General features: G+C 44.0%; 1 pseudogene; it reads right to left on the bottom strand.

Annotated features, from left to right (window-relative positions):
• LOC123483263 overlaps positions 1-13,416 on the bottom strand; it is a 34,951-nt pseudogene extending 21,535 nt beyond the window's left edge.
• Between the last annotated feature and the right edge of the window lie 8,088 nt (positions 13,417-21,504).

Genomic DNA, 21,504 nt, shown 5'->3' with positions numbered 1-21,504 from the left:
ATCTCGTATGAGCCAAATTGTAAAGTGTCTCTCTCTCCAGCATGGCTAGAGATGTAGCATGAGACCAACAGAGATCACCAACTCATGAATAGCACCCCAATATGTAATTGCATTACACCATTACAATGCTCAAAACTTTCTGGGTGGTCTGAATATGGTCTATACACACAGGAACACAAAGAAAATGCAACACTCCGGTGAGACTCCATTTAGCATTCATTCACACCTCTTAGATCTCCTGCAATATCAGAGAGATGAATTAGCCAAAGCCAGGCTTGGTGCACCGTGGACTTTTAAGGGAAGAGTCGGCCAAAGAATCTCGGTGAAACGCGTCTCTGAACCTGTCATTCCATCCTCTTTGGTATAGCTGTCTATCTTTGTACGGGAGCGAAGACCTGTCTGTGTATAGGGTTCCATGAAGGGGTGGAGTGGGATTGAATGAAGCGATTGAAGAATCCCCATTTCCACCAAGGCGCCCATCTTGATTCCTCTTTTCTTGGTGGCGTAAGAGGGGATAGGAGGGGTTCATTTGCTTTTCCGTCCCCTTTCATCTCAAAGATAGGTCGTGGCGGGCGGCAGAGGGGGATGAGGTTGCGGAGCTCTGGATCGATTTGATATTTGGATGCCTTGTTTGATGATCGGGGAGCTCAAAGCCGAGGACGTCCCTCTGAAGTCTCTCCTGACGGGAGACATGAAAAGTCTCACCTGGTTCCCATGAGCGAAACTGAGGTGGTAGATTGGGCAGACAGACATACGGATCCACACCAACTGGGCACTGTTTTTCAGTGTAGCTCCTCCATTTTCTCATTTTAGATCTCAATCCTTGTTCACATATTGCCTATTAATAATTATATAGTTCAAAACATGTATTTTCCAATATTTTCAATACAGAATAGCAAGACTGTCAACAAACATAGTTCCTAGTCAATATATATATATTTTTTTTTACAGTGACAAAGGAGTAAATCCAATTCCACCTTCAGTTTCATTTTATTCACCATTTCAGTCTTTACAAAACAAATGTCACTTGACATCCATATTATCACTGGTACCCCAACTCTGGAAGCTGGGACGATAAACCAAATGATCGACACTGACCAAACCGATACCCTTATCGTGGAGGACACTGATATCGTTCATTATGATAAATAACCTATAGGGCCCTACTAGAGAAATGTTTAAATGCTAATATGGGTGATTGTTAAAAATGGGACAATTGAGCAACATTCAAAGCGGTAGTAGTAATAGTATTTGTAAGGGTAATATAAAAAATTAAGAACTTAGGTGGGTGTTAATGTTATACACGTAATTCAGTCGATTTATCGTAATATGGATTTGTCCATTCACCAGCTTTACTCCACTTGTCTTAACACCAGTGTGTAAATCTAATGTCCTTAGTGTGTGTGTGTGTACATCCCTTTCAGGGAAAATCACAGCCTTCCCTTCCATCACCACCAGACGAAGATGATGATCAAAAAGAAAATAGAGGAGAGAGAGGGAGGGAGGAGAGGAGCACAGAACAGAACACAGCGTAGGCTCATCAGATGAACAAACACATTCTTGCTGGATATCTTTTATGGGTTTCATCACCCTGCATCAAGTGACTGCCGAGAACCAGCTAAACAAAAGACCTGTTTTCTTCTTCATGAGAAAGAGAGAATATCTTTCCCTTTAAATAAGAGGTCATCTGTTCCAATAGGGAAGCTGGTATATTGCTGATGTCTGTAAATTCCTAGTGGTTACAGAACAGCAACCAGAATCAAATCGAGCAGGTAGCCATAATCACTTCCGCAAAGAGGCAAAGATTCACAACATTTCAGCATCGCTTCCCAACAAAGCATGACCCAGGACATTTGACATTTTGAGTCATTTAGCAGACGCTCTTATCCAGAGCGTACTTACAGTTAGTGAGTGCATACATTTTTCATACGGGCCCCCCGTGGGAAACAAACCCACAACCCTGGCGTTGCAAAGCGTACCATGCTCTACCAACTGAGCTACAGGGGACTTGCTGCTAAGTGCCAAGATGGTGTGTGTTGCATACTGTAGCAGGGGTACGGTCCAGACCCATAGCAAGAGAGAGAGAGGAGAGAGAGGCAGTAGTCCCATTACTCTGTTTTCCTCCTCTCTCTGTGACCTGCAGCCATGCAGACTAGCTCTCCAGCCGCTCTCCTCTCTCCAGCCACGGCAAATTGGGTGCCCGGGGTGTGGAGCCTGGGCCAAGCCTGGCATTTGGGGGCCATCCGAGGCGCGCCGTCGGGCATGAGGGGAGGTTGGCACTGAAGGGGGGACGGAGGGGCAGCGGGGGGGTGGTGAGGGGCGCACCAGGCACGCCAGCCCCAACACAAAAGGAACAAGGCTCGTTAGAGAGACTGAGCTAGCTACTAGAGCGCCCATGGCAATCACTGCCTCCCTCTCTACCCCTCCCTCCCTCTCCGCTCGCCTCAGTCAAATATGCTACATCTGCAAGTGTAATCACTCCATTGTGCTCCGATTTTCTGCTCTGCTGGACGGCGGCATGGCAACCTGCTTTTCAGCACCTCTCCCTCGCTCTCCTTCCTTTCCCTCCTGTCCGTGACCCAGTGCTGACTTCTCTGGCTGGCTGGCGAGGGGCCAGTCAGTGAGTCTCTGAGATTACAGACACGCAGTCAGTCACTCAGGTAACAGAGTTACTAATCTGGCCCTGTTGAATTACACATAATTGCCTGCACTGTGATTGATTTCAGCCCTAAAGCGAGACTGACCCCCTTCCCCTCCGCCACACGCATACACCCCTCCTCCCTCTCTCCGGCGCTCCAGCGCGAGCAGAGCCAAGACTCTCCAGCTAGTAGGAGGCTTTGGAAGAGATCAAAGCCGGGGCCGGGAGCAGTTGCGCACCCTGGGAATACGGATACAGGGAGGCTCTCTCTGCTCCTCAGACCTATTTTCCAGCGTCATGTCGGATTGCATTGCATTACTTTGCCAGTTTTCTTAATGCTCTTGGTTTTCTTACTTTGACATCAGTGATTCCCTCCCCTCCTCCCCCCCTCTCCGTAGGTTTCTTCAAAAACAAGGGGAGGAAAAAGAGGGAGGGAGGAGGATAAAGAAGGCTGGAGAGAGGGGAAAGAGAAATGTGGGGGCGAAAAGGAGGGAGGAGAGGGACTGAGAGAAAGATCTACGGGCTGATTTTTTTTCTCTCAACTCCATAATAGGGGCAGTTCAAATGAGAAGGGGGAGAATACAACATTTGTTTTCAATTCGAGGCTGATATGAAAGGAGCGGCAAACTTTTGCGGTTTCCCAAAATTAAAGACTGGCTTTTTCACCATTCAAAGAGCGGGGTGTTTTGTTTCTTATACCAAGACCACACAAAAATGAATTGGACAGCAAACCCCTCCTCCTGTCCTCCCTAGCTCTGCAAGCTCAAACAGAAAGATGAGGAAAAAGGGGGATACCTAGTCGGTTGTACAACTGAATGCATTCAACTGGAAATGTGTCTTCCGCCAGTGTGACCGCGAGCACTCACACTCAAGCCATATATGGCAGTATGTTTGGGAAATAGAGGAAAAGAAAAATGTACGCGGTCAATGTGCGCTAGCAAAAACAAAGAACAGAAAGAAGGGGAAAAGAGGCTATATCCATCTATCAGCTTGGTTAGTAAAGCCTGTCGAGGGCAAGGTGAGCAAGCACAGACCCCTTTGTACGAGTAACTATATCGGCCAGTCTATACCCAACCTTCTACACTGAGGAGCATTCATCTTTCAGCGCTGTCAGACACACACAAACAGAGCATGGGAGTCTCTTTAGCTCTCACACCCACCACAGGACACACAGAGAAATAATGAGCTTCTGAAAATATGGAGAGGGAGAAAAAAACCAGAGTAACTTGATGGTAACAGAGCGGCTATTGATCAAGGCCGTCCAACACTAGGACAAAGTCAGGACTGTTCGCTGGTTCTCTCTTGAACTAGAGGCTGGGAGGAGTTACACCCAGTGTTTCACCCCTTCAGCTCCCATTGTCCCTGGCCATAACAGTTACAGCCTGTTTACTAACTCGAGGGTACATGGCGGACAAAAAGCACCAAATATAGACCTGGTTATCACTCAACTAAAAAGGGATGATTTTATGATCATGTTACCACAGTGAGGTACTATTTGGGGGCTTTTGGGGACTACAATAAAACTAATGGCATCAAAAAGGGGTTTTAGCTACACAACTTCAAAAGCCTCCCATTCATCCCGTTAGTAGCGTGTCAAGCTGGAACAACAACGTGTTTTTTGGCGTCTTAAATTTGTGGTGGGAGTCAGTCTTATCAGCAGTGTTTAGTGGTGGAGGGAGGCTAGGAGTTGGGCTCCGGTCCCTGTGAGCCGAGCAGAGCTCCCGCAGACCGGCTTCAATAGGAGCCACGCACCCGGCCTGGGGAGTGGGAGGGACTTTCTCACCGGGGGCCCTTCTGACGCCCCGGGAGCCAAAAAAACAACAAGCTGGCGACGACAACCGACGCCACACAGAGACAAAAACAAAGCCACTATCCTCTCTAACCTCCTACTCCCACCCAAGCTAACACGCCTCTCCCTCCTTTCCGTATCCCCTGGTGCTCTGCGAGGCAGGCGTGAGGAGTAAGCTCCCCCTCAGCAGGTGCTGTGGCTGGGGCCCGGCCTCGCCTGCAGGCTGGCTGGCTCCATGGGAGCAAGCCATCTTTCCCTCAGCAGGATGTATAAGGAGGGAGAAGAGAGGAGGACTAGAAGTGTTGTGATGTCCTCAGCTATGATGAGACAGTATTGTTTTGATGAGCGCATGAGAGCACGTGAAATCAAAACTCTCAAATATGCACACACACACAAACGAGACGATGATTTTTACCATATATCCCACACTGTTTCCCGGTTACATCGTTTCACTCAAAAATTAAGAAAAAGATGACATACTGTCCAACTAATCAAAACATGAGCGCACCAACATACACAGACACTAGATTCCTTCAGCGTGGAAACACAAATTCACACCCCGTTATGTAAATACTTGGTACATCGCTTGACAAATGGTTTTGTCTTCTCATCTTACAGGGAGACCAAAAAAAAAAAACACCAGCCTGTCGATTTCCATTTAGAGGATAATTTCTCCCCAGCTCCACTTAACAAGATGAAAGACTTTGATAAGGGGGATTGCAACCACATGGAATCATTACCGTGGAGGAAATCGCCATTATGGAATAAATGTGTCAACCAGCCTCCTCGCCATGGTGATACCATACAAGTACAGTAGTTTGATGCGCGCTCCCGTGTCAATGAGACTGTTTATAAAGAGCTGAGACCCAGAAGCACAAAGGGTGGGGAGGACGCTGGAGAGTGAGCGTTCTGGTGAGGTCTATACAGTAGCAACACACCCTGCTGTTTGTCGACCAGCACAGCAGATGACATCCAATGCAGCAATGATCCTCTGATGGTCCTTGAAATGTAGCCCCCACTCAAAGAGTAAAAAAAAAAAACTTCAAAATGATTTACTTTTTTTGAAAATGTAATTTGGTCACAAAATACAGCAATATTGTTTATAGGCCAATTTTTAGGCAACGACATCCAGCAGCAGCAGACTCATACACATCAAATAGATCCCAGCTGCTTCACAAATCACAACAAAACGCTGCGCTCGATTCAGCGCCTTGAACCGCACTCAAAACCCTGCAGACGTAGATAAAGAAAAACACATGGCGCCACACTGTTAAGCCGCAGACTAGCACTATGCTGGCGTGGACATGGAGGGCTTCTGGGAAATGTAGTGTCTTTTCTCATATCAGGGATTGTTGCCGAATGGGGCCAGGGTTTGAGACCGTGCAGACAGATACACATGGCACTGGGGGGTGACCGAGGGGTACGTCCCAAATGGCACCCTATATTAGTGCACTACTTTTAACTAGTCCTATGGCCTGGTCAAAATAGTCACCATATATAATGGGTGCCATTTGGATCAAGTAGGGGCCTTGGTAAATCCCGTTAGGTAAGCCAGGGTTAGTGATTCCCTTACCACCGCCGAGCATGCAACCAAGGAGATCCTACGTTCTCCCTAAACATCAAACACATCTCCCCCCACGGGCTCTCACACACCACAAGACCCGCCACCAAGGGGGGCGACAGGGGGGGGGGGGTATGGCCTGGGAGGGGCAGCAAATGGTTCCTCATCTCTCCACACCACGCCCACTTAAATCGCTATGGCGATTCCATCTTCTCCAACTGCTGCACTGACAGGCTGAACTGATGCTGGAGATCATCACTTATGCTTGAACGAGGTAGTGGATTCAAAGTTATAGTTTTAAAGTAAGGTAGTGTGTGAAAAATGGCTTCCACTGTTGCAGGCTTGGTGGTTAAAAGTTGTCTGCTCAAATTCAGATGTTTCACGAGAAGGTGACAAACGTTTAAACTATGACTTTGAATCCACTATCCAACTATCACTGCCCCCCCACCCCATCCTTTTTACGCTGCTGCTACTCTGTTAAGTATTTATGCATAGTCACTTTAACTCTACCCACATGTACATATTACTCAACTAGCCGGTGCCCCCAGTTGACTCTGCAACGTACCCCCTGGTATAGCCTCCCTACTGTCTTTATTTTACTTCTCTCTTTTTTCCTCAACACTTTTTGTTGTTGTTTTTATTCTTATTTTTTGTTTAAAATAAATGCACTGTTGGTTAAGGGCTGTAAGTAAGCATTTCACTGTAATGTCTGCACCTGTTGTATTCGGCGCATGTGACCAATAAAATTTGATTTGATTTTGATTTGATTTGTGGTTGACTGAATCAGAGAGCAGCATCCTTGTTTATTCAAACACACTAATCCTGAAGCTATACATTTGATACAATGACTCAAATAGCATTTCTCATTACTCCTACGTTCTATTTAAGCGTTTATACAGTCAGAAAACAGGGGTTGAGTTAACGCACATAGGAAAGTGTTTGCTCGCTAATTCCTAGATTTTAGCCAGAGAGATGTGAGGCTTGATGCCAAGCTGCCAGCCAATCCAGACATGAACGTGTGGTCTTCACAAAAGACTTAACAGAGGCCATTAACACAATCCCCTCTCTCTTCCCAAGTTGTGTGCAGTCGGCCCTCTGGCTATGGGAGCACCAAATATAGCCATCACACACCCGCAAAGTCACTTTAAATAATCCAATATGCAACATCAAACCTCCCACACCCTACCTCTAAACTTCAAGAACACACACACACACAGAACATATCACTACAGCTCTCACCAACACCAATATAAACTTAAAACAGAATACTAAATGCATTTACATCACTAGGCTTCTAGAAAGACTAAATAGTGGCAGGCAGGGTTTTCGATGCTATTCCTCAAGAACAAACCACACCAACCAAGAGCCAACAAATACTGCTACAAAGTGTAACCCTGTTGACAATGTAATAAGCAGTTAAAAAAAACACTAATATGACACACTTTATCTGTTATAATAAAGATAATAATAAATGCATTCATTTTCATTTCACATGAAAGCTTTAGACCACAACTGCACTGCTTTCTTAAGAATTACCCCATCTCTCCTTTCCTTATCTAAACCTGGACAACCACTTTACCAGAGATGAAGGGATATCTAACATCCAACGGAGATCCTCTCTTCCTTCCATAAAAACACAGAACTTTATTGAATCAACTACACGGGACAAGCCCCATATGTGCCACTGGTCATGGTGCCTCCACTAAACTAACCCCATTACCTAACTACTAAAAACCCTTCTTCTTCTCATTTAAAGATGTAAAGATCTATCGCAACTCCTTAGAAGTACTATCGCTCACTCCTTGCTTCCCTCCCAAAAGATCTGCTGACAATCAGTAACTCCGAACAGCTCTGTCAGTTGGGCCTCATGCGCAGAATGCCATGGTCAATGAAATTCAATCTAAACTGGAGAGAGGATGAGGGAGGGGAGGGGGGAAGAAGGGAGAACGTGCCTTTGATCTGAAGTAAAACTATCTACCTCAGATACTGTGGCTGCGGTGGTGGTGGCCGGCAGGCTTGATACAACAGGCAGCACACATTTCACATCAGTCAACAGCCAGGCAGCACACACATTTCACATCCAGCCAATCAACAGCCAGGTAGCCCCCTGGTTCACGAAATCAACTAGAAGGAAGAGTGTTTTTTCCAAAGTCCCTTGACTGCACCGCCATCAACCGGGTCCGTTTTTACTGGATAAGTGAGAAAAATGTACATAAAATGGACTACCGTTTTTATTGGAAGACAGGGCGAAAATTGTAAAAAAAACAAACCGAGCGTGACCACAGTAAATGAAGTGAAAGTTGGAAAAAAACAGTCCAGGCAGCGAGAGGGGCCACATAACAGCAGTTATTTCCTTATTTAAACAAGGTTGGATGGAAGCCTCTCAGACCTTGAGATGTTATCCATTCCCATAAGATGCAAAACAATTATATTGGAGCAGTAAATTGGCTGTAAAAACATCTATAGTCAGAGGACTCATTATACAAGCTATACAAGAGCAAAGTGGGTGCGCTGCCATGAGATCAAACACCATTCACTTTGTTGTCAGTCAAGATTCACACAGTCGCTACACAGACTTCAAACCCTTCAAATTAATTTCATGATGCAAAACTAACTCAGACACACAGACGGAGCCTCAGCCAGAGTCTTTGGTCCTTAACTGTGCGTGTATGTCTGTGTCCTCTAGTCTATGTGCTAGCAGGAGTGCAGGGACAGGCTTTGGGAGGCACCCAGCCATAGCCAGACTGGGTGTATTCACCCAGCACACAACCCCACCCCCACACACACACACACACCAAACAGGATTAGGGTGGACAGCTGCTGGCATGCCCTGGCGTTTTTGCGTCTGTCTTGCTGGAAATGTTCATAACGGGACAGATACAGGAGCCAGCCACCAGGCCTACAGCCTGAAATTAATACTGTTATGTTATAGGGACTATAAGCATGGTGACATACGGCAACCCTGGCTATTTCCTGAGCTCCCTCTTCCAAATGGGATATTGCCGTTGGCGTCCGCGACCCATGTCAGCGTAATTGTTTGACTTACTATGGAAATATGTAAGCAAAGATTGATTAAGTTAACAAGATGAGCGAAATAACATAATATGATCCGTTAATCTGCTGGAAAGTATGACAGTCTGTGGAGACTAGATCACGTGGTTGCCAAGGGGACAGGTAAACACAACATTACTGGACATGTTATGTACGCTATCACAGCCATCACACCGCTTCATCACACTAGGAAGGCGGCGAAGAAAGGAGCAAAGAACATTCTAGAGTTGAAAATATGTTGAAAAGATTATTGAAAACTTCAATATACAGGTATATTTGAATAGAAATCCCAGGTTTAACGAGCACTCTTTTTTAGGGGTTTAGACCTGTGGTTAAGTATTTAAGGTCCGAATCAAACTTCACAGTGAAAATGTACTAACACAAACGGCTGGATAGCTTGACAGATTAGTGGAAGTAATTGATTGATTGTATAGTGTAACTGGACTCGTTCTGGGCATGGCGGCGACAGGGAGCCGTTGTTCATGTAGGAGTCGTTGTTCATATTAGTCATCATGATGTAACCTGGGTATCCAAGTACAATGACCTTTGTTGTACATGTCTAGGTGTTTCCTGGAAAAAAGCCCAGGAACGTCACCGTAAGCGGTGCAAATACTACATTTACGATCATTAATGGAAGATTTGTTAGAGAACTCAAGTCAAGCACATTAATCTCAGTTAGGATTTTGGCCTTTTTAATAAATAGCATCTCTAAGCAACAGTCTGATCTATAACATAGAATATTCCATCATCTTCAGCAGTTCAGAGTCATTGGGAAAATCTCCTGGAGTTTATAGCCTACTAATACAGTTGCATGTGAATAGTCATTGCCAAGTTAGTCTCGCTATCAACACTGGGTCCATCTGGCTCTGTCATCGCATCATCACGCCATGCATGCCTCTTGATGCCGTAATGATATCGTTGTCGATCGCTGTGACCAGTGCCCCGTTCCCACTGATCTTTTGTCTTGCATGTCTTGGAGAAGAGGAGAGGGGGGCCGTATTATACTGAGAGGAACAATAGGCGTCCTCCGTGCCAATTAGCGTCAATTAGGAAAAACATACAGACTGTGTCAAAACAAAGAGACGCCCCTACTGTTCCCCACGCCTCTGACCTAAAACCATTTGATAGGGGCCGTCCGTCCCCCTGCCTGAATAGAGCGCGACAAGCGACTTGGTGGCTGTTAGTTGTTGCTTTCTGGGGGAGAGGGGGAGGGGTTGGTGTGTGGTGTGTCTGGTAGATTGATAGCAACATGGGCTTGTTGTGGGGAAAGGGAGTGTTTGGTTTGAGGGAGTCTATTCAGGGCTGCTAGGGAACAGAAACCCTCTGAACAAGCAAGGCTCCAATCATACAGCTCTATCTGGGGTCAGAGCCAGCAGACCAAATAATACATCAAATGAGTCTGGCGCTGCAATCCTTGCAGCAACATGTTGTACAGGACAACACACACAGAGACAGAGGGTGATGTGATACAGAGAGACAGAGAGTATGTGTCCAAAAATTAGCCAAGGAGAATATTAAGTGTCACTCACTACTAGTATCAAAGAGAGCCACATGTTTAAGTCACTGCCTATCATTTGAAGTCCTCTTCACAGGTTTTTATTCATATTGATTTAACAATTTAAAAGCATCAGTATTACATATTTCAGATAACCATGCAAGGGCCCGCAGTCATTGGGATTACTAAACAATTCTCTGCATAAATAATATTTCCTCCGGACCACAAGAAATACTTACATATATGACGTCTTATTTTATTCAGTTTTGTACATGTCCCCACAAGTAAAATCAATTCAGATATCATCTCTGCATCCAGAATGAACTGGGGGTCAGATAGAAACCATAGTGTACCCCGTCAGTTCCTGAACAGAAAATTAAGTGGTAAATCTCATCTACCATCTTTCTTCCCTTTAAAATAAAAAACCAAATCTCTCTCAATTATCAATCAGAAATGGATTTGAATATTTAAAGGGGGGGGATTTTTAAAAAAAAAACTTTATCTTGGCTCAATGTTACCCATATATAACTGCAGATCTCTAAAACATGCTGATAACTGACTGGAGAATGTTTAATGTGATGTGTGTCACTTACCATCATCCTGATGGTCTCTGTGTTTTTCATGATATGAGTCTTGGGATATTTGAGATTGTCTAGTTCCCTGTGAGAGACAGAGACAGAAATTAGGTTATTCAATTTGAAAAACTTCACACACACACACACACACACACACACACACACACACACACGGTTAAAAGCACAAACAAACACGCTGCTATGGCCTGCGCCATCTTTCAGCTTGTCCCCGGACCTAAGAACACATACAGTGAGGCGAGTGCGTTGGGGAGAGAGGAGTTTAGGCGGTCTTATCAACCCCTCGCCACTTAATTAAGCTTCATGTCCTTAAAGCATCTTACAAATTAACTTGCATCCAGTCTGCTGTTTTTCACCAACCAATTTACCCAAAGCCCAACCAAATTCAAATCAAATAAATCACGTAGTCTATGCTTTGCAATAAAAATGTGTTCTGCAAATTCAATAACTGCGAAAATGAGAGGGCGATGGTTTTACTTATAGTCACTGCTTTCCCAAAATACTGTAAACCCCTCCACATGCATCTCCCCACCCCCGAATGGAACGGGTAGCCTCCTTTTGGAGTTCACTTCCCTAGGTTGGCTTCCAGCAGAGTCACGAACTTCACTGGATTCCCAATTAACATTCAGCCTCCGTCTTATTTGCCTCTGTGACAGCTCTAACTATATGAGTCAGTAGGTACCCTAATTCCATTAACATTGATTAATGACAAATGGCAACAACTAATTGTGCTAGGTTTACCTTTGTATACATACAGCATCCAGAGCTAGAGAGTTAGTAACAGCTGCCTAGCCCAGATTTTAAAAAAATACATTGAGGCACAAAGTTAAAATTACTATTAATATAACTCACTGCACTGAGGAGGAATGTACAATCACACAGTCTAAAGCGATGTAAGCTACACTTGTTGTTACATCTCTATATACATGAGATACATGATTGAGATAAAGGAATGACCAGATGATTTAAATACATAAGCAATGTGAACAAAATAGCTACCAGCATTACCTTTAAACTTGTACTGTGCCAGTACATTTCTTTTCATACTTCAAATATAACAAATCTATATCAAAAGCCGTAATATTTCCATTCATTCCCCCAATTTAATTCCATCCTTTAACAATGTGTTGTCTCACCATGAAATGGCCATAATCGCCCCAAAACATGCAGAAATGGAGTAGCCTTAACTCACATTGGGAACATAAGGTGTCACTGCTGTAATCTAGAGGTGACATTTTTATCATGTGTGGTTTTTCTTCAAAAGTTCATTTAATCTGGATTTCCCCCAACAAAATCCATTTGTTTTTATATCAAATACGAATTTGATCTGTCGAAAAACCTAATATTTTATATTATTCTTAGATTATCCAACTGGTAAAATTTTTAATTAAATCACCAAACCCATTGCAATATTGATATTGTTAATGTAATAATTATCAGTAGGCCTGCTTATCATTTTACTAATATTGTTTTCTTATAAAACATTTGTTACACTAATAATATTACTACCTAATAACCACCATAATGATATTTATAATATTGTAATAGGCCTAACAAAATAATTTAAAAATATATTCTACAATTCGTCACCTCTGAAGCAATCTTTAATTCAAATAACCTCTACTGTACAACAGTTCTCTGAAATGTATAAAATAATTGATCATATGAAATTGTTCTGTAGAGTTTGACCTTTGGTATAATTCGTCGACATGTTTAAAACTCTGCACCACTGCACCACTTTATTTATGGCGCCTCTGTTTACACCGATTCCACATGTAAACGAACATGGCTACTATTTACAGATTAAATAGTCATATTATACACATATAATTTAGGCTACATTCCTCTTGTTATTTATGGCATAACCAAACATAGTTTGGGCCTACATCCAGTCATTTTATCAGCTCAAACTTTTCATAAAATGTCCAACTGACACACACACCTGAAATGGGGGTCTATTATTTAGGGACAGGTACTTGAATAAATATGTTGCCGTTAGAAATTTGATGGGCATTTATTTAGGCTAACCTATATAAAAGTTTGGCAATATCAACACTGACTTTTTTAAGTACAAGAGAGGGAAATACTTACATCATGATTGCTGTTTGGACTCGTCTCTGACTCATTTACTAAAGATGACTTGATATCTGCTAAGTCTCCCTCGTCTTCCTCTGAGTGACTGAGTTCTGCGAATATTTGTTCTTGGTCTCCCTCATCCTTGAACGAATCATTTCGTCCGTGGCACAACGCTCAGGGTCCCACGCCACCACCACCTGCTAGTTGTGGCATTTTGATCCATCCGTCCTCGCACTGTCCAAACTGAGGAACTATCGAAATCCCCAAAACAGGAAACCAAACCGTTCCTTGAACCGCTAGCTACAATGTTTCACTTGAAGCGTTGCGCTACAAGCCCTGGAGGAAACGGCGTGCGAGCACGCTTTTTGTTTTTAGCTAAATTAACAGGAGAGCCTTTTTTGGGTTTTTTTCGAATATTATGGATTTTTACAATGATTCAGATTTTAAATACCCGAAAATGGAAGATGTTATCGGCAAAACGCGGATGTTTAGTGCACGCTCAACCCGCCGCACTCGCCTGTTCGGCTCTTTAAAATGTCAGAAGTCAAAACCTCACCACGCGAGTCCAGATGGCACAGATTTGGCAGAGGAGGGCACACACGGGAACTCCGCTAACCGTCAAAAGTGCATGTAGAAAAAAAACTTCTGCTTATATTTCCTCGTTCTGTGGTCCTGTGAGAGTTGCAGTCCTTTCACGTGAAAAAAAAAAATTAAAAATATATTTATAAAAAATACGTCTCTGAATCTCGTGCAGCTACTGTTTGCCACAAGTAGAACACTATTTATTTTCCCCACTTAAACAATACTGCTATCTATCCTATTCAAATAACATACATCCTTGAACTAATAACCTAAATTAAAATAATAAACTATATCAAAACATCGAGGAGTGCGTTATAAACCGATACCCTGTGATCACTTCCAAACTGAGCACCGCTCCGTAAGTATCTTAGCTCTCCTTCCCGTTCTCTGTCTCTTCTCTCTCTGCTCTCCCTCTCTCGCAGTCTGGGAGGATCGAGATGAAAAAGCCGCCGCTGTGATTGACACCACACCGATTGACACTCCTAAGAGAGCGAGGGTTAGGGAGATTTATACATACTGTAGCTCACGACAAATGGGTGAACAGGGAAGAAATTGGGGCGGAGTCGAAGCGGTGATAGAAGCTACGCCAATGCATATGATAGAGTAGGGCCTAGGCTATAATAGACAGATTCACTACTATGACGTTAAAATAATAAGAAAGCGCAAAGGGTGACGTTTGATACTCAATTACTGTTGGATTACTGTAGGCTTGTGATTGAGGATAACTAATTCAAATACATGGCAATGGATCACTTTTCTCCAATTTTTTAAGTAAATGTTCTAGGGAGCCCATGTATATCATAAACTGTTTATATATTCCATATTTTGTATTTTAAGGTGGTTTAATTCGTGCGCAAACGTTCCTGAATCCATTATGCATGTTGGTACAAAGACGGTTACAGTCGAATCAATAGTAGCATTGATGTGTTTGTTTGTTTGTGGACAATATATAGTAGCCTCAACAATTTCCTAAAGTTGTCAATTTATTTTTTTAAAATATTTTGATAAACCAAACGTGTATATTTGGTCCGCTAATCAGAGGGGTGAGTGAGAGGTTGTGCATAATTTATAGAAAATCACTAATTTGGCTAAATTGGGGTCCATTGTTGTGGGATGTTCTTTCAATTACTTGAACCTAATAGTAAATTCAACATATGTTACATAATGTTATCTCATATAATTTTTCAATCAACAAAACATACGTATTTTCACCTACTCACAAAAACAACAACTATTTCCCCCTTATTTTGAGTTTAATAGATTGCCCATACACATTTAACCAATTCAACCATAATGGTGATATTCTCTTTGGATATTTTACAGTAGCCTTTACCGGGATGTTGTTCAAAGGAGAAATAGCGGTCTGTAAGTCGACTGCAAGAAGTATGTCGAGATTGCATTTCACTGACTTTGGAAACTTTGCAGTGTCTTGATAAAATATAATGCAGACTACTCGTATTATGTTGTATTGCATAGGCCAGGGCATAGCTCAGATGCAATCTGATCGTTTTAATCGTCATTTTACAGTTTGCGTATAATTTATATCTTTCAACAACGTTCAAGTTGAATGAACAAGCAAATAAATAACATGGGGGCTTCTTCGAGTCGGAAATGTTTAATGAGAAGAAGAAAAAAACACATGAAGTAGTGTGTTGCTGCTGCGGCTCGCTGTGTGTGGAGAGATTGCGTGAGAATAACTTTGGAGCAGAGGCAGATCTTTATAAAGCACGGAGGTGGGGTAGCGGGCGGCCGCGGCATCCTTTGATCTTTCTGGCGGCTGGCTCTTTCATCCCCGGGTTCCCCCTCTCGCACCCTTCGCCTTTGTATGACTAAATTTGGTATGAGTCTGAACCGGGCCAATATTTCCACGTGTGCGTTCATCCCAGCTGAGAGAGAAGCAAGCGTTCTCTTCCGGGTAAGGAGACAGCGAAACAGATCAAAGGCTTTGGATTTGGAACGGAGTGTGGATTCAAAGAGCAGAGACTGGCCGCATTCAGAGTATAGCGGAAAACACACACACACACACACACATACACACACACACACACACACACACACACATGATGAGTTAATTAGAAAGATTTCACACATACAGACAACCTGAATACAACCAAACCTTTCATTAAAAATTCCTCTACGTTTTATTTCTTGTTTTAACCCTGTGAATTTTCCGTGTGATACAATCATATTTCTCTCTTTCCCCCTCTGCATTCCTTATAAATTGCCGGTTCTATTTCCTTATAGAATAAAGACCCTTTAATTGTATTAGTTTGTCTAAAAAAAAATTAATTTCTCCAAAATGTTAATATCCTGTAACCTAAAGAATACGATACATTTTTTTGAATAGGCCTACCATGTGCAATTATAGATGTTTTCCCCTTTTAAATCACCTTTCCACAATTTTCTAATTCTCTCCACATATATTAATTGTTGAGACCCCATGAAGATGCATAAAAAAAAATTATGAGCAATATTTTTCTATAGTGAAATTCTAAATATATTTCCACAATCAAACAAATCCACTGGTCATATGAGGCCATATAATATAAGTCTAACTGATTTTAAAGTTGAATGTTTTAGATGTTGCCTAAAATGCACTGAATTGTTTTCAATAACAAAAATTCCAGTGAGCAGTTAATTGAATCATAATTTTCTGCAGTGGAATTTATTCAACCACATTTTGTCCTGATACAGTGTTAAGAGGGTTAAAACGAACTTTTGTCAGTGTAATGTTTACTAGTAATTTTTGTATTATCTATTTCACTTGCTTTGGCAATGTAAACATACTGTATGTTTCCCTATGCCAATAAAGCCCTTTGAATTGAATTGAGAAATGGATTGGAAGTGGATTGCCTAGTATGAGCCACCTGTGAACCTGCCATTACAGTGACCCTCTCTTGGCTATGATGAAAGGCCACTGGAGGATCATGCTTTTGGGGCGCTGAGTGCATTGAAGAGGGCTCCTCAATTGTTGGACCCAAAATAGGAGTTCACTATCACTCTTGCCAAAAGGTATAAGGGAACAGAAATCATATTCAGATGAAAGATTGCACCAGGCACTCTCTCTGTTAAATAGAACATTTAAAGAAATGGATAGGCAAGGATAGGATAGGGACGCCACCACGTCTTGCTAGCAGGGCCGCGAGAAAAGCATCATCCTCTATTGGCTAACATTGACATGTCATGATGCTGTCACCAACACACACCCCAAAGGAGGCTGGTGGGGATGACGGGCTCATCGAAATGACTGGAATGAATGAATAATCAACATGTGGTTTCCAGATGTTAGATATGTTTGATAAATTTCTATGTATTACCATGCCAGCCATTACAATGAGCCCGTCACTCATAGCTCCTCCCACCAGCCTCCTTTGACACACACACACACACACACACGCATGCTGTCACCAACACATTTCACACACTTCACATTAGACAACAGCATCCATTGAGGCGCTTCACCCCTATTTCAGCCTGAATGTTGAAAAACAACAGGAAAAGAGGGGATGGGGGAAAAAGGAGGGAGGAAAAAGAGAAGAGGAAACATTAGAAGAGAAAAAAATGGAGAGAAACATTAGCATTTCTCTCCTAATGAGGTCATAAGTATGACCCCTCTGGATCTCAGATAAACAGAAGCCTTCCTGCTGTGTTGTACCTGAATCTAGTTGTCTCTCACGATGATACTGCAACATGTTATAATATAGTATAAAATAAATGAAACCAATATATACTAACAATTAACGCAACATGTAACAATTTCAAAGATTTTACTGAGTTAGTGTCCATATAAAAGGAAATCAGTCAATTTAAATAAATTCATTAGGCCCTCAAAACTTGAACATCTGTGGCATTGTGTTGTGTGACAAAACTGCACATTTTGGAGTGGCCTTTTATGGTCCCCGGCACAAGATGCACCTGTGTAATGATCATGCTGTTCAATCAGCTTCTTAATATGCCACACCTGTCAGGTGGATGGATTATCTTGGCAAAGGAGGAGAAATACTCATGAACAGGGATTAAACATTGTGCAAAACATTTTTGAAAATAAGCTTTTATGTGTGCATGGAAAATGTTTGTGATCCTGTTATTTCAGCTCATGAAACCAACACTTTACGTGTTGTGTTTATATTTTTTGTTCTATATATCATATCTATACACGCATAATTTATCATACCTTGTTTGAATTTCTAATCTGAGCAGGAGATATGTTTTTTTAATCTGGGGAAGATTAATCATTTCACCAGTTGAAGGGCTGCTGAGACGGCTCATAATAATGTCTGAAAAACCGTGAATGGCAATCTGACCATGTGTTTGAATATTTGATACCATTCCACTGATATTCACCCTTACCACCCCCTCCTCCCAATTGTTGCCACCAACCTCCTGTGCATTTTCACCCAATGTTAGTGTTTGCATGATAAGATGAGAATGCATGCTGGTGAATTACTGATATTGATGAGGAATCAGGTTTGAGATTTTGATTTGCTAATAAATTGTAGTTTTTTCTCCATTACAAGAGGTTGTAATAGTTAATAATAGAAGTGGCAGGTAGCTAGCGGTTATAGAGTGTTGGCCCATAACCTGGTCGCTGGTTTGAATACCCAAGCCAAGGTGTGTGTTGATGTCCCTAGCCTAATTTGCTCCAGAGCGCTGTACTACTATTGCTGACCCTGTAAAACAGCACATTTCACTGCACCTTTCTACAGTGTATGTGACATATATATATATATATATAAAAAATGTGTGCCATATGTGCGAACTGTTTTGTGGGTAGCTGGATTTCTCCAAGTTCTGAGTATCTGTGACAAGGTGTGAATGAAGGGAGTCAGGCGCAGGAGGTAAAACCCGAAGTCCGGTTTATTCCGTTTACATAAATAAAAAAACCACCCGCGTCAAGCGAAACTATCACAAGGGAAGATAGTCCACCTTGGCAATAACAAATGGAAGAGTAGCTCAGCAACTATTCGCTCTCCTGATACAGTGATCACTCTCACAAAGACAGGGAACACTTATACACATACTAATTAGGGGAATGAGCACCAGGTGTGTGTGATTGACAAACATGACAAGTGGAGTAATGAGAATGGGATCGGCAGTAGCTAGTAGCCGGTACGATGAGCGCCAAACCTGCCCCGAATAAGGAGGGAGGCAGCCTCGGCGAGTGGAAGTCTTGCAGCGGCTCCAGCAGTGCGCCCCGGCCTCGGGGCCGGCCAGGGGGGGCGCGGCGCAGGGTGGAGCTCGGATAGCGGCGGTGGAAATCCTCAACAGGGAAAACGAGGATGTCCCTCCTTGGGACCAGCACCTTCCTCGACCTACCCCTCCCACTCCCCGAGATACTGATGGCCCCCACCCCACACCTCGAGATCCAGTATGAGCGGATCGAGTGCGGCGGGGCCCCTTCGATGTCCAGAGGAGGTGGAGGAACCTCCCGAACCTCGAACTCCCTGGAGTGGACCAGCTACCACCCGGCCTGAGAGAGACACATGAAACGAGGGGTTAATACGGTAATCAGGGAAGTAACAACCTGTATGTAACCTCGTTTATTCTCCTCAACTTTCATAACCCCACAAACCTGATAGGCTCAACTTCCCGGCAGGAGCAGGCAGAGGATAGATTCCGGGTGAAGCCAGACCCGGTACTCCCGGGGCCTCCCTGCGGTGGCGTCGTGGTCGGCTTCTGACCGACGCACGGCACGCTGAGCCGAACCATTACTCTCGGGGTGAAATCCAGAGGTCAGGCTGAAGACCCCCAGGCGTTCCATGAACGCCTTCCAGACATGAACTGCGGGGACCTCGGTCCAACACTATATCCTCTGGTACCCCGTAGTGCGAGAAGATGTGAGTAAACAGAGCCTACACAGTTTGAAGGGCCGTGGGGAGACCGGGCAGAGGAGGGGCGCACGATCCACAGCGACCAGGATAGTGGTGTGTCCTTGGGAGAGGGGAAGATCATATAAATCAATACTATGGTGAGACCATGGTCGTTGTGAACTGGTAAAGGTTGTAGCTTACCCGCTGGGAGGGTGCCTAGGTGCTTACTCTGGGCGCACACTGAGCAGGAGGAAACATACTCCTTAGCCAGGTAGGCCACCAGTACATCTCGGTCCAGGCAGCGCATTGTGCGACGATACCCGGATGACCAGAGGAGGGTGTTGTGTGTGCCCAGTAGATCAGACGATCACGGATAAGCGCAGGCACGTACTTTGCAGCACAGCTGGACTGGCGGATTCAGCCTCCTCGCTGCCCGAATGTACTCCAGGTGCATGTTGGTCTGTCCAGGCGAGGAAGGGTGTTTCGCCAGCAGCTCCCGATCACCAATGCCACTGTAGTTCTGTCTCGAGTGAGCTTCTTCGAAAACGAAGGCACAGCGGGCTTGGGTGGCGTGCTTGAGCATTGGATAAAATACCTATCCTACCTCGGACACATCCACCTCCACTCCAACGTAGTGATGAATCGGGGGTGAGCCAGTACCGGGGCTGAGGTGAATAGACCCCGAAGGCCAAATCAGCCTCAACAGACCAGCGGCGCAGGGGCGGCCCACCCTTCAACAAGAGGTAATGGGAGTTGCGACCTTGCCAAAGCCCCGAATAAACCTCCGATAGTAGTTGGAAAAGCCTCGGAAGCACTGCACCTCCTTCACCGTGGTTGGAGTCGGCCAGTACCTTGCGGCTGAAATGCGATCTCGCTATCTCTCACCTGTAGTAGTAATGCGGTATCCGAGAAGGAGATTACTGCTGAAAAACTCACTTTCTCTGCCTTGGCATAAAGATCCTTCTCCAGCAGTCGGACCAGTACCTTGCCGAACCAGGGACACGTTGCGTGCCCAGATCACCAAGGATGTCATCATGTAGACCACCACACCGTGACCAAGCATGTCCCAGAAACACCTCATTCACAAAGGACTGGAAAACGGATGAGCATTCATCCAAACCGTAGGGAGCATCACCAATTATTCATAATGCCCCGAGGTTGTGCTGAATGCTGTTTTCCACTCATCCCCCCTTCCGAATACGCACCAAGTTGTAGGCACTCCTGAGGTCTAATTTGGTGGTGAAAGAAAGCGGGCCCCATGCATTGACTCAATCCCTGAAGGAATAAGAGGATAACTAAATCGTGCGGTCACCTTATTCAGTGGTTGATAATCAATGCACGGACTAAACCGCCATCTTTCTTCCTCACAACGAAGAAACTTGAGGAAGCAGGTGAAGTGGAGGGACATATATACCCCTGGCGCAGGACTCGGTGGCGTATGTTTCCATAGCCTCCATTTCAACCTGCGACAGGGAATACACATGACTCCTGGGAGGTACAGCATCTGCAAGGTTTATCGCGCAATCTCCCGATGAGGTGGTAATTTAGTTGCTTGCGTCTTGGTGCGAGTGCCAGATCATGGTATTCGGGGGAATGCGCACGGTGGGAGTACCTCTGATTTCCTATTTAGCACCACTAACACCTACCGACACTCACGACCCCACATGCAGAACCCTCTGCGGCCATGAATAATTGGGGTTGTGAAGGGCTAACCCTTGAATACCTAAGACTACAGGGTAAGCAGGAGACTCAATCAAAAGTGATCTGTACTCAACATGCGTCTCCTGTGTAATCATAGTGACTGGTACAGTAGCCTCCTTAATTAACCCGATAATCCACTATCGATTGCTCTGATGGGGAGTGGAATGGATAGGGGAACCAATCAAATGCCTTGTGACGTGCAAATGCT

Source organism: Coregonus clupeaformis, unplaced genomic scaffold (assembly GCF_020615455.1).
Source record: "Coregonus clupeaformis isolate EN_2021a unplaced genomic scaffold, ASM2061545v1 scaf0054, whole genome shotgun sequence".
In the NCBI taxonomy this organism is placed as follows: Eukaryota; Metazoa; Chordata; class Actinopteri; order Salmoniformes; family Salmonidae; genus Coregonus; species Coregonus clupeaformis.
Note: the sequence above shows the minus strand (reverse complement) of the source record. Positions and strands in the feature narration are given on the sequence as shown.